Raw genomic sequence first — 14,634 nt, forward strand, 5'->3', positions numbered from 1 at the left:
TGACATAAAAAAGGAAATTTACTTTTGGTACTTAAGTACTTTTAAAAGCAAGTACTTCTGTACTTTTACTTAAGTAAAAATCTGTCTTTACAACTTTTACTTGTAATGGAGTAATATTTGACCAGCAGTATCTGTACTTTCACTCAAGTAATGGAGTTGTGTACTTTGTCCGCCTCTGCCCACACTTCTGGCTTTTTTTCCCTCAGAATTGACAAACTCGCAATTGTTGAGTTAAATCGAGTTATAAAGTACAAACTAGTAGATATAAACTTGCATTTGCGAGAAAAAAAGTCAAAATTGTTACCAAATAAAATAGGTAAATGTTATGTAAAATGTTATAGGTTTAAATAGTAGGCTGTAACTGTAGGGCTAATAGAATATGTCCGCTATGAACTGCATATGTGAAGATTATTTAGACTTATTGTTTAAATCAAATTTATGCTTTAAAAGTAGGGTAATCATAGCAGGTTTCATCCATAGTGTGTCGTTTAGACATCTGCGTTTAGCTTCGAATGGTATCTTTGACGACAGTATTCTATAAAAATAATTTACATTCCGATTCTGACATCCAAAGGCACAACAATACATTATTTCTCTTATTCCATGGATTTGTCCCGTTTCCCTCCACTTGTTACCAGTGTGTTTCAAGTGACGTAACTGTGACGTCTAAAATTGGATTATGGAACGCACCTACGGTATAATAAATTAAAATGTTGTCTAGATATACAGCTCACTAGTTTTTTGGAACAGAGCGAAGAAAAGGAAGAAAAGACAAGGATGACAAGTGCAAAGAACATAGAATAATGGATATTTAATTACATTTTCAGCATTTTAGAATCCTTCAGAATTGAAATGCTGCTACTTCAGCAAAAGAAGACATCAGCAGTTATGTGAAAGTGAGTGTGCTCAGCTAACAGAGTTTCCTAAACACAACTGTCAGAGCACCAGCTGTGATTGATTCTTCTGTAAATGCTTCTGCTTTTTAAAAAAGGCAGATTTACATTTATTAATGTTAAAATTATTCTTATTAGGTTGTCATAAATGGGCTATTTTTTTACTGTGATTCTGTTAATGCATGCAGTTTATATTTAATGTGGTATTTTAGCATGGATTTAAATATAGATATCTGTAAATGTGGTGTATAGAATCACATTTCTGATCGGATGAGCCACATTCAAAGTCATTATTTATGTGTATATATATATATATATATATATATATATATATACTGTATATAATGAGCCATGCTGCACTGTTGCTTGCTGATAATTAGGTTAGAACTGTATTATTTAGCTATTTCAGTTCCCTTTCATTCGGTCCCTTTTAGACGTGACGTCTCCGTTCCCTCCTTCAGGGAGCGAGGGTTACATACGTAACCGAGATGTTATTTTAGTTAAACTGTTACTCACCAAAAAATGAAAATTCTGTCGTCATTTACTCATCTTCGTGTTATATTCTCTTTTGAGGATTGCAAGAACATTGTGAGCCAAACAACACTGGAGCTCAATGACTTGCATTGTATGGACAAAATAAAAACACTAAGACGTTTCTTGAAATATCTTCTTTTGTGTCCACAGAAGAAAAAGTCATACAGGTTTGGAACAACATGAGGGTGAGTAAATGAGAGAAGTTTTAGGTTAAATTAGGATTTACATTAAATTCCGATGCATTTAACTATTTATTGAATGCTTTTACCATTTTGCTGTTGCCGCTGTTTTATCAAAGGAATTTAAAATTGCCACTTGCTTTGCTCAAAAACACCCTTTACCCTGGTAAAATCACTGTAACACATTGTTTTAAGTGGCTAATTGCTTTAAAACTGTGACCCAGCAGTTAGCTCACATACTCTCAGAAAAAAGGTACAAAAGCTATCTTTAGGGCCTTTTCAAAAGGTACAAAAATGTACCCTTTAGGGGTAAACAAGGTACAAAGATTTACTTTTTGAAAGCGTACCGTCTGACATTGTGAGGCTTATTGGCAGGCAATTCGAGTTTGAATGCAGCTTGTGTCATTTCCTGACCCTGCGTCCCTCTCTCTACAATTATAGGTAGTAGAAAGGTCAGGAAAACACTTGTAGAATGAGAAAACTGAAAATTTAATTTTGAAATAATTGCTTTCATAACCTGATTCTAAAAAAAATAATAATAATAATAACATAAGATGACCTTTTTGCTGATATACAACAGAGTGAGAGTGAAGAATGACAGTGGGTGGAGCTTTAATTCAGCTTTTCTGATCGGCCATTTATGAGGTATCCATCAGTGGAGCGTATCTATGAGGGCGATAAATCTGGCACTGGAAGGACGTGTGTGTTCTCGCCCTCCGAGTGGTTTGTATTGCCTGACTGTCGGCTTGATGGATGGTCTTCCGTTCCTGGCGGGTTCGCCAGGTCTCACGGCAGCAGCAGTGTCAGCATGTAGCTGGCCAACAGCAGCGCCATAAACAAATTTGATTGATGGCTCGGACACGCCCTTTCTACCAGACCTGGACGCAGAGAGATTTCAGGGACATAGACACTTAATGAGAAGAGCCAGGGTAGAAGAAGCTACACATTAATGTCACAAAACAGCGGTGCAGGCTTTAACCCGCTATTATTGCAGTCTGTTGATGTGGAGTGTTTGGGGAGTTTGACAGAAGACAGTGCAGCCTGTCACACAAACCCACTTCACTAAATACATGCGATATGCATATTAATGGACACCATTGAGAGCGAGATCGACACCAAACCCTCATTGACGGAGAGCTCTTCCAGATATCATAAATATGCAAAGATTCCCATTACTTTGCTTGGATGGGGTTTTTAATTTTGGTGGGGGTAATTTATGTATTTAGGCTTGTGAAATGAATGGAGAACAATTGGCAGGTGTCTAATAGGAGTGGGTGCAGCTCTTTGTGTTATTAGTGCATGTAAAAACAGAGGAAAAGTGACATGATGAACTGGGTTTCAGACAGTCGGTGAAAGCATGCAGATTGAAATGTAAATGAAAATCGATCAGTTGTAGTAGGGCCCTTAAGTTGTGACAGACTGTGGAAATGTGGGATTGTTGTTTGTGCAACAATCTAAATGCATTTCATTTGTATTTATCGTGCCAGGTGTTAGGGCTGAGCGATACAGTATACTGAATATTCACAACGAATTAGCTGTTGATTTTGTGATGTTTTTATTTGTCAAATTAGCTTTCTAAATGAACAATGTCATTTGACTAGTTTTGCTATTTTTCCTTGTCTTTTGATTCAATCAAATTTTCAAAACTCATTTTGACAAACCAGTCCAGTTTTTTTGTTTCAACTGAATCAAACATTCATTGCGGCATCATTGAAATAATAATAATGATAATAATAATAATTAATTAATTTTAAAAAAGTGGTTAAGTGTCCATTTTCATACTAAAGACATTTGAATGTAAGTAAATAGTTTTGTTTAATATTATTCATTGTTATATCGGTGCATATGAATAGACATTATGAAATAATATTTATTCTTTGTGGTCATTAAGTTAAAAAAACATGAATTATTTTAAGGTTTTTTTTTTTGTATTTTACTTAATGGCGGAACAATGTAACTAAAATCACCATCATGAACACACGCACACTGTTTCTCAATACTAAGTACTATAAATACTACTATTATTGATATAAATATTATTTATTGAATAATAACATTTCATAAGCCGCTGACGCCCTGGAGCTCACATCTCTGAAAACATCGAAACAAATTTTCAAATAGAAGTTATCTTTATTAACAAACCATTTATTTGAAGTCTAAACAAGTACATTCTTGCCTAAAAAGCTCTTAAAACTACATTCTGTGACACGAAACCGTATTATTTATAAAATTATAGTGGATTTGGCATCCTCCATGACACTCGCTGTGAGAAATACCTCAAGTGGTGTGATACAAACGGTGAAACTGTTAGAGTTCTGTTTAGAGGTCTTCACGGGTCCACTTGGATCCGAAAACCCAATGTCCGACCCGAGACCCGAGCGGGTTTGGGTCTAAAATTTCGACGAGTACCTCGGACACAGGTCGGGTTCGGTATTAGCGGCCTCGGGTCTCGGGTAATTTCAAATAAACATGCTTTTTCCAAATGAACCCGATTAGACACAAATTATTTTAAACTATCCCGAATGCATAGGTTACTTTCACTTTCGTGTTAAGTGAGGAACGCACATAAAAAAGGAGCATAGGTTTGTAACCTCGCACACAGAAATCATCTTATAGATATGAGATCCATCAGGAAAATCCACTCGCTTCATTTTGCTGCGTGTTCATGCAGGGCTTTTCTTTTTTGTGTGCAGAAGCCTTTCGCCGGAGATCAGGTTGCAGACAATACTAGCAAATCCATGAAGTTTCATGGCTATCGATTTATTTTTTTATCAAACTATCACGTTTATTATTCAAATCCACTGGTCACAATTGAAAGCCGAGCTCAGAAATAACTTGTATCCATCAGGCAGGCACTAATATAAAGTAGCCTAATAATAAATTGTATAAATGTTAAATAAATCAAAGTAATGGAGAAGCGACCAAATCAGTCAGATAGGACACCGGGATTTTTCCTGACTGACTGCGGGGCTGCAGGCTGTACACCCCTCAATGTCGTTTATGTTCGGGTCCAGTCGGGTTCGAAATTAAATGCCTAATTTCATCGGGTCTGTCTCAGGTCGGGTTTTTCTTTTTAAAAAATGAATCTATGCACGTCGGGTTCGGGTAAGAAGTGATTCGGGTTGATTTGGGTCGGGTACAGATTTTAGGACCCGAGAAGACCTCTAGTTCTGTTATCACTAGAATATCGCACTACTCTCAGCCAATCAAATTCGAGGACCAGAAAGAAATGTTGTATAAATAATTAAAATTGTATTTTTGCTTTAACATTTTTTTTTTTTTGGCTGCAATGAAATGTTGGCTCCTCTTCATCCTTTAATGTATCATAAATTATAAAATATATGTATTATAATTATAAAATAAATATCTATTATTAACAAAACATGAAAAAGACAATGTCTTTTGAAGTATATCCCGGAATGATTCATTAAAAGATTTTAGTATTTTTGTTTTATTTAAGAGATATTAATACTTCTGCTGCATACAACAATAGAAGTACAACAGCTCATAATCCCGGAATCATTGCTCCTTCCTGTATCTTTCCACTAGTTTCAGCACTGTTTCCATCTAATTGTTTTTGTGGTAAACTATGTTTGGCATGTGCTATCACTGAGGGAACAGAGGAAACACTTTCTGCCCTGCTAAACATCCTTTGCGGTTGTTTGGGTCTGGCTGTTTGACTCTTTATAAAGAGTTACACTGGTGTTCCCCCTGAGAGGATGGGCGAGCAGGGAGACGAGAAGAATGGCTGCTTTGCAGATTGCTTTGAGGATAGATTGCCAGTTTCAAACTGCCATAGACACAATCAAAGTCTCATTGCAGCAGAGGTGATTTTCTACATCCCCTACTTGTCGCATCAATCAAAATGCTTCTAATGAAATAACACATTAATCCCTGATGCACAATGTCTGGGAACAAATGTCCTATTCTTTGCATGTAATACCAATGACATTGAGCTCTTGTTGTTGTTTAATCTTTTAGGTCTTTGCTTATTATCTTTTAGAGGTGCCTAAAATTAAAGTGCTATTCAGACAACTTTTTTTCACTGTTTTTTAATTGTTGGTCAGTGTACTCATGTGTTAGAGACGGATGTCTTTGGCCGTTGCATCATATCTTTTTTTGGTGTTTTACAGTGTCTCCCTTGTGAGCTTGTTTTGTAACAGCAAAGCAAACTGCAAAATTCATCTTGAGACCCCTGCAATCTTTTTTTGTTGTGCTCTTTTTCAACGTTTTTGAATGCACAAACAGTCGATGTGTTCCTGGATCAACATCTTTTGTCCTCTCAAACAGATCATCCCTTTGATAATTTAGATTTATTCTAAAATAATACATTTCACAAATAATTACATAAAAATGGCAAGTTACTATAGAAGCCGAGTTTATATCTCGCAGTTTGGACTTTTCTTGCAATTCAGCAATTTTTGCAATTTCTTGCAATTATTCTCAGAATTGCATGTTTATATGAAAAAAAGTCAGAATTGTGAAATATAAACTCAGAATTGTGAGGAAAATGTCAGAATTGTGAGATAAAGTCATTTCCATAAGTAACACATTGAATTAAACGTGAAATTTTGAAGTAGAAGGACTAAAGTTGTATTTTCTTGTAAAACATAATACTCCAATCATTTTTGAAAAATATTTCTTTTTACCGTGTACATTTCAGAGAGGGATTCTTATTGATATCTCTTTCTCTTGAAGTGTCCTTTCTTTATATCTCTCCAATTATCAACCTTTCGCATTTTTTCTTTCCCGCTCTTACCTTTCTTAAAAGTGCTCTTGGTTGTTGTGCCAATTCGTTTGAAATGGTAAGACCCCTCCAGCCTCTTGTTTGGTGATTGTACGCAGTGCCAGAGCTCTCTGCAGGCCTAATTAATCTATCCCTGATGCAGGTAGGAGTAAATTATCACAGGAGGACATGGTATCTTCGGGGGTGGACACACTCCTGTGTTCTGTATGACGGCGCGTGTGTATCCGTGTTGAGGTTAGGGTCGTTGCGTGTTCCCCGTCTCTATTTCCAGAGACCTCAAAAGGTGGTTTGATCTCTGCTAACAAGTAGCTAGAGACTGAAGAACCATTGATTCCTGGCATGATAAATTCAAGAGGCCGGTCTTTCTACTGTCTGCTCTCTTGACTTCTCTAGTCCCCTGAGAGACAGTTGGCAGGTTAAACCAGACTCTTCGCTTTACGTTTTCACCTGGATATGTCAACAATTGCACGGTAGTGTGTTGTTGTGGAGTCATGCAAACATTAGCTCCTTTTATAGATTATCTGGATATTTTCTAATGATACTACTTTTTTAATGTTATTGTTAATCTTGTTTATTTTATGTATTTAGTTTTTTTGTTATTATTATTACCATTGCTGATTTTTAATTTTACAGCACTTTGGCTGAATATCTCTTGTATTTAAAAATGCATTTAAAATCTAGATAGATAGACAAACACATACTCTGGTTATTTATTTACCACTAATACCATTGCTTTTATTTTATTGTACAACACTGAATGTCTGTTGTATTTGAATGTATATTTACAGTTTTTCTCAATTGCTTTGGCACATTTTTCGAAACAATCTTAACATTCTCTAAACTGTGAGTGCAAATGTCACAACTGTTTGCTGGAACTTCAGAACTTTATTGCATGTCTGCAAAATGTAGTTACTCACCCAAAACATTTCATCCATGCTTCAAAACCTAGTTATCGTGTCAGTAATTTGGCCAAGGCCACCAAAATATAAAGTATTTTTGTCATCACGTGAGCCACACTGGTCAAAATGTTTAGTTGTTTTTTCACCATGACAGTCAACCATGGAAATTAAGGTTTTATAAAAAAAAAAATCTGATATTTGTTGAGAAGAGTCAATAGTACATAGAAAATAAATAAATAAAAGTATATGAACATTTGTATTTATGCAGTACATTTATTTTTGTACAAATGCATTACATATAAGTGAAATCTTGCTTGTCCAATTACTGTACATTTCTTATGTTACCACAAATACTTATTTTGAATACTTAAAACAAATTGTCTTGGTGGACATCCTGTCGCTCAGGCCAAAGATTTTCATCAACATCACATCTGATGTTTTCCATTGCCATGCACCGGGGGAAAAATCTCCTTGAATGCCGTACCCATCCCCTGCAATGATCAGCTGTGATGTCCTCACATGCAGCATTCATGGCATCCAACAGAGACATCTGATCTTGTGGTCTATGATCATATACTTTCCACCTCCATGCTGAAAAAAACTCTTCTATTGGATTACAAACATTTATAAATATCTGACATTACAAACAACGTCAATGTCAGATATTTATGGAATATACATGCGTGTATACCAAGTTTTCATAATTGAATGGATCGTTTTGAATGTGATGGCTTACATCAGAAATGTGACATTAAACTCAGAATTATGATTTTTTTTTCTCAGAATTCTGAGTTTACATCTCGCAATTCTCACTTTTGTGTCAGAATTCTGAGTTTACATTTTAAGATTGTTACTTTTTTTCTTGCAGTTGCAAGTTCATATCTCACAAATTGGATTTTTCAAAATAGTTTTTTTTTTTTTTTTTTTTTTAAAATTTTGAATTTTTGATTTTTTTTATATTTTCTGTTTTATTTATTTTTTTGTTTTGTTTCAATTGTCGTTATGTTTCAATTTTTTAAATAGTTTTTTTTTTTTTTTTTTTTTACAAATGTGCAATTCTGACTTTTTTCTTAGAACTGTGACATATAACTCAGAATTGCTGTGTATTAATTTGCAACTCTGAGAAAAAAAAAGTCCAAATTGCGACATTAAACTTAGAATTATTAATTGTTTATCCAAATTCTGAGTTTACATCTCGGAACTCTGACTTTTTTCTCAGAACTGTGAGTTTAAGTTTTTTTTCTCACAATTGCGAGTTTTTATCTCACAAATTAGATTTCTCAGAATTGCACGTTTTTTTACAATTGCGCAATTCTGACTTTTTTTCTCTGAATTGTCCATTTATATCTCGCAATTCTGGAAAAAAAAGTTAGAATTGTGAGATAAAATGTCACAATTACCTTTTTTAAACAAACTTCCATAGAAAACAGTTATTTTAAACTGTAATAATATTTTACAATATTACTGTATATTTGATGAAAATACTACAAATATTACTGTATTTGCAGTGAAAATGTATTCACCACATTCTTGTATTTCGAATCAACACCAGTGTCAGTGCAGCAAACCGTCGGGAATTCATCAGAAAATTTCTGCATGTTGCATGAGTTGGTGTTGTACTGGAAATCTATAATGTAAAGCATGAACAGAGCAGTTCCCTAGGATGCCGCATTGTTCCTCGGCATCTCCTGCCAGCATTTCGAGAACCTCACAGACTGCCGGCTGTCAGCCTTTGATTTGAAAAAACTGTAGCTGTTGCCCAGTACACTTGATACAGAATACCACTGTAAATGATTTATTCATGAATTGCTTTTTTCCTTGTGCTGCTTTAAGGAAAAAAATTATGTTGACTATGCAGTTGGTCAATATTTTTCCATTCTGTAATCTGGTTACATACTAGGAAAATGATTGCCTTGCTTGATATCAATTAACTTATATAATTATTAGAGACTGAATTAGTGCATTGATTGCTGTGTAGAGGAGCACAAGGGTGGTTTTATTAAAAACGGCTGAGGATCACCTAACTTTTTCACCATTCTGCTCCATTGTATGTTTGATCACATACTATAGTATAAAGCAAGGTGCCCTAATTTTTAAAGTTGAATTTAATATGGTGACAAACTGTTCTGTGTTAATTAATAAAGGTGTTTGGATTAATTTACATACAGCTGAGGCCAAGAAGTCACTAGGGAAGGTGCTGGTTACACAATTTGATAGTTTAACACTTCAAACAGCTCATTAAGATTCTGCAAAGAATCACAGGTGTACATAAAGATGTGATATGAATAAGGGACTTATGTCACCTCCAAGGACCAAAAATGTGGTTCATGTTCAAACATGCTTTGAATATAAATTCAAAACTGTTATCGAGTTAAATAGGAAGGTAATGGTTAAATGTGAGTGGACAGAAAGTGTGAATTTTCTGTTCAACAAACGTGTGATTTTAACCAATTTTCTTGTCACAATCCCACAAAACATTTGCATAATCCCAACGCCGGTTCCACTTCAGAGATGAACCTAACTGATTTGTTTTGTCATCGGATCCCTGTCCGTGCATAATTATCAGAATGTCTCAGACGTCGCTGCCCTTTCAATGTCATCACACATCGATTCACGTTCCGGCGCCATGGGTTCATCTGACTCTGATATGCTGTGATTAAGATAATTAATCTGAAATAAGGATCTTCATCTGGATTTGGCGAGAAGTAATTATAGCAATGATTTGCAAGCTATCAGAATGACCGCGGCATTATGGCCGTATGGCACCGCAACCAAATCAACGCAGTGTTGCAATCAGACACGCTTCACTTGAACCATTACTATCGCTCCCCCTCTCTAAACAACCGCCGCAGCTTTTGCTCTGTGTATTATGAACACCCTGTTATTTCATATTGCGGGTGGATCAGCGTTCGGCCGAGTTCAAACAGAGAGAAAGATAATTGAGTGGATAATCATTCATATGGTTTTGCACCCGAATTTAGCCATGAACTTTTGAAGCAAGGATTCTGATACACTGGCTCTGAATTATTGTGCGCTTTGACAAATATTGTGGGCAAATGTGATGCAATTTAAAATAGTAGCTAAACAATATTTCCTTTTGCGATTAAGCAAGGTCAGTGTATTGACACAGAGGTCATTAAATAGTTCATTGAGCCCTCGAATGGTCATGTTTGCCCTAATTGATTACTGCTGATGCTGTAAGTGTTAATAACACTGACTAATGCCAAAGCTTAAGGGAAGGGTAATTATGTTTTTACTGTATTAAAGAACATCTGCATTCAACGTGTCGAAAAGAAAGTGCAAATGTCATTTTTTTCTCCATTCTGATCTGTTATGATAATCTAAACTGTATGTGAGGCAAAACATGTTCTTTAAATTAGTATTGAATTAATAGAGTCTGTACTCGAACAGCCACCATAAACAATGCGCTGACCATAAACCACACACAAGAAGGAAATTTAGATCAGACATCTACATTTGACCATGTAACATACCAAATGCTAAGACATTTTATAATTAATTTACATTTTTCAAGTCAACACACACATTTATTTAATTTTATTTTCCTTGAATGTAGGGAGTCTGTAGGGCTCATATATACACAAAAATTTTACTTTTTTAATTATGTTTCCGTTTCCATTTTAATGAATTGGTTAATGATCTGTTAAGCATTGAATAATGTATAAGGTCTGTGGGCCTGTAAAAGTTAAAACTCCTTTATTAAACAAATCCGACCATTTAATTTGTAGAGCAATGACTAACTTGAATGTGGCCTTCTTTTTTTTAAAACTACTGCACCATTATCACAAGTAAAGATTACAAACCAAAATATATATATATATTTTGAGGTGATATCATTTCTGTATTCATCCACACTTTATCAAGTTGAATAAATCTTGCTAATATTGGTGCTTTTACACTTTTGGGTGTTAGTATCAATATGTTAGTCTTAAGGTTATCTATAAGGCAGTGTGCTCCAAAACAGTGACAAAATTCGCATTTAGAAGATATTCAAAGCTTGCAGTTCGTCACTTCCGCCAAAACGGCTCAACGATTTTTTTTTTGACGTCACTTCGTACTTCAGCTTCTCATCAAACTTTCTGTCCAATCAAATGCTCTCTAGAATCTGAAGCGCCCGCCCCCTACACTATAAAATAGACACTGAAGCCGCGGCTGAAATCGGTCACTTGTCCACAGAATTAGTATTTTCTGTACAGTGAATAGTGTAAATATGCTTTCCATTGAGGGAAAAAAAGAAGTCTGGTTTCGCGCTGTGTCACGCTAACCACCGCACCACACACACACTCTGCTTCGGTCCAGAGACACAGCACGGAGCGGATCATTCTACACAGAATGCTATATTTTATAGCAATATGGATGAGATTGTGGCTGGCATACCCTGTCAAATGCGGCTTTACGGAGGAGCTCAATGGCTCTGAACGGCTCTAGCCCAAGCTGGGATATAAATTAACGCTATTGGCTATTTTAAAAAGGGGCGGGGCTGCTTGATATATCCCGCCCTGTCTTCCTGTTTCAGTTAAAATGACGTCAACACATACAGTAATAATTAGTGTTTCTAAGCATTTCAGGGGACCTTTAAAGGTGCTGTATGTACGATTGACACCGAGTGGTTAAACTAGGTATTGCAGTCCAAATTCAAAATATTGGCCCCTCCTCCTCAGACTTGATGCACACGCAGGTTGCCAGATTGACGACACCAACAGGAACGAGTGCACTTGACGATGAATGAAATGAAATACGCTGTGTTTTCTGCAAACTGGCAACCCGGAGTGCCGAAATACAATTGGGTAAACTGGCAGTGGGCGGGTTTCACAAACCAAAACCGAGCTCGACATTCCGGCCCGGAACGCACATTTTCAAAGGACAATAACTGACTGTAGCATTGTTTTTCAGATGAACAAGTATGTTAACTTAGCATGTTTCTTAAATATCTGCAAACATATTATGGTATTTTTATGCTTTAGTAGAGTAAAAAACTTACATACAGCACCTTTAAATACTCAACTTATAAAAGTTTAGTTTGGATTCAAAAAGCCTTGTGTAGTTAGAAAAGCATTTTTGGCAGTTCTTTGCCATGTGCCTGTCCATAATGTATATCCATGACTGTATATTTTTGAAATCACAGTTCTTTGTTAATGTAGGTTAAAGTTGTTTTTTCATTCTTCTGAGGTTCAGGAGCACAGAGACAGAGCAAACATTTCTTTGTACCTCTCCTCTTCATCCTTCCTCGTACCTTATGTCTCTCCCGCTCTCTGTCTCCTCCCTGCCTGCTCCCTCTTCCTCCGTCTCCCAGAGCAGTGTCTTTTAAGTATCTTGCCGTCTTCTCTTCTCTCCTCTCTTTGGGTCACAGACATCAAAGAGAAGTGCGCAGAATGCCTCTTTATTCTGACAACAGCCCGAGAGAGTATCTGACTGCAGAAAAGGCAGCGGCGGTGACACAGGAGAGGGGAGATGAGCTAAAGACGTTTATTGTAAGCAAAAAAATAGGATACAGTTTAATTTAACGGTCCATTAACAATCTATTAATTTCATAAATATGCGAGTGTGTGATTAAATGAAGAGGTGGTATTGTGACGGCGGTGACTGAGATCTGAAATGCATTTTGTATGCACGTCTGTGGTCTTTTAATGAATGGCCGTGACGGATCTGAGCAAGGTGATGTGACAGGTGTCAATCAAACAGACAAAAGTACACTCAATGTTGTCAATGCAGTCAGTCAGTGTTGTCATGGAAATGTGCTCAGATCGCATAATTCTGGGTGTTCCTGCTGCTGGTCCTGTTGAGATGAATCCGAATGCTAACGGAATGCTTTCTTGAGGTATTATACACCTCCTTGTATTAACAAGCTCATTTAAAGGGATAGATCACACAAAAATGAATGTCATTTACACACCCTAACTGCAAACCTGTATGAATTTCTATCACCTGCAGAAGATAGTTTGAAGAATGCTGGTAACCAATTGGTTTCGGATTCTATTGACTTTTATTGTATTTTTTCCCATACAATGGAAATCAACTATTTACTCACCCTCATTCCAACTCTGTTTGACTTCATATCATCTGCCAAAGAAGATATTTTGAATAATGCTGGTAACCAAATGGCTTTTGTTCCCATTGACCTCCATTGTATTTTTTTCCCCATACAATGGAAATCAATAGGAACCTTATAACTGTCTGGTTACCAACATTTTTCTGATTATCTTCCTTTATGTTTCACAGAAGAAATAAGCTACAACATTATGGTGAGTAAATGATGACAGAATTGATATTTTCGGGTAAAGGATCCCTTTAAGCAATCTGTAACCTCAGGTGTTACTCCCTTTTTTTTCTCTTCACATCATTTGAAGACTAAGAGTTTCTGGATCATTCTGCTATGAAAGCAGCACAGCTTCGCTCTGATAGATGATCCACTAAACTGAGCAGAAACCTTGAGTGTCAGCCACAAAACCTTGAGACGGGGAGCACATAATGAACCTCCCCTTCAGCAAGCCAAAGAAAGAAAGAGGGGGAAGGATGAGAAGAAAGACGAGATAAATAGACAAGGCTTGGAGGAGAGGGAAGCATTAGCATTAGTATGGCTGCATCCTAATTCACATCCTTATACTTCACACCAAAGGTATGCTTCTCTCAAAGCAAAATACATAATTTAAATACATAAATACATACAGTAGTTATGGACAGGAGGGTCATAACTACATTAAATATGGGTTCACCTGCAGTGAGGATAAATACATGTCAGCTTTTGACAGTTCAGTTCAATAATGAGTCAAGAAAAGATGTGTCCCGCTTCTGAATATGCCTACTTCCCTAATGTAAAGTACGCCAAAGTGAGCAGAGGAGCCATCAGATTGGAAAAGTTGAAAAATGTAAAATAACTGAGTGGCTATTTTTAAGTATAAGTTCTTCGAGTACCATATTAAATTGTTCATGTTATAATATACACTGTTTGGAGTAGGTAAGATTTTTTAAATGTTTTTGGCTCACCATGCTCACCATGGATGCATTTATTTGATTAAAAATACAGTAAAACATTAATATTGTGAAATATTATTACAATTTAGGTTTATTTTTTTATTATTTTAATATATTTTAAAATGTCACATGATCCTTCAGTAATCTTTCTTATATGCCGATTTGTGGCTAAAGAAACCATTCTTATTGTTATAAATGTTGTTAAAACAGTTTTTGATGCTTAATATATTTTTGGAATTCTTTCAGGATTCTTTGATGAATGGAAACTTTAAAAAAAAACAGCATTTATTTTGAACAGAAATCTTAACATTATAAATGTATTTTCTGTCACCTTTGATCAATTTAATATGTCCTTTCTGAATAATAGTGTTAATTTCTTTTAAGAAAAA

General features: G+C 35.8%; 1 protein-coding gene across 4 annotated transcripts in view; it reads left to right on the forward strand.

Moving 5' to 3' along the window:
• LOC107554184 (RNA-binding protein Raly-like) overlaps positions 1-14,634 on the forward strand; it is an 89,823-nt gene that overhangs the window by 34,915 nt on the left and 40,274 nt on the right. The window contains exon 1 of one of the 4 annotated variants that reach the window (XM_016236619.1): positions 13,869-13,889. The exons of the other annotated variants lie outside the window; for them this stretch is intronic. The gene's annotated coding sequence lies outside the window, so the exon portion shown is untranslated. Of the gene's footprint in view, positions 1-13,868; positions 13,890-14,634 lie in introns of those variants that run through there. 4 annotated transcript variants of the gene reach the window in all.

Source organism: Sinocyclocheilus grahami, unplaced genomic scaffold, assembly GCF_001515645.1.
Source record: "Sinocyclocheilus grahami isolate Dianchi unplaced genomic scaffold, SAMN03320097.WGS_v1.1 scaffold493.1, whole genome shotgun sequence".
Classification (NCBI taxonomy): domain Eukaryota; kingdom Metazoa; phylum Chordata; class Actinopteri; order Cypriniformes; family Cyprinidae; genus Sinocyclocheilus; species Sinocyclocheilus grahami.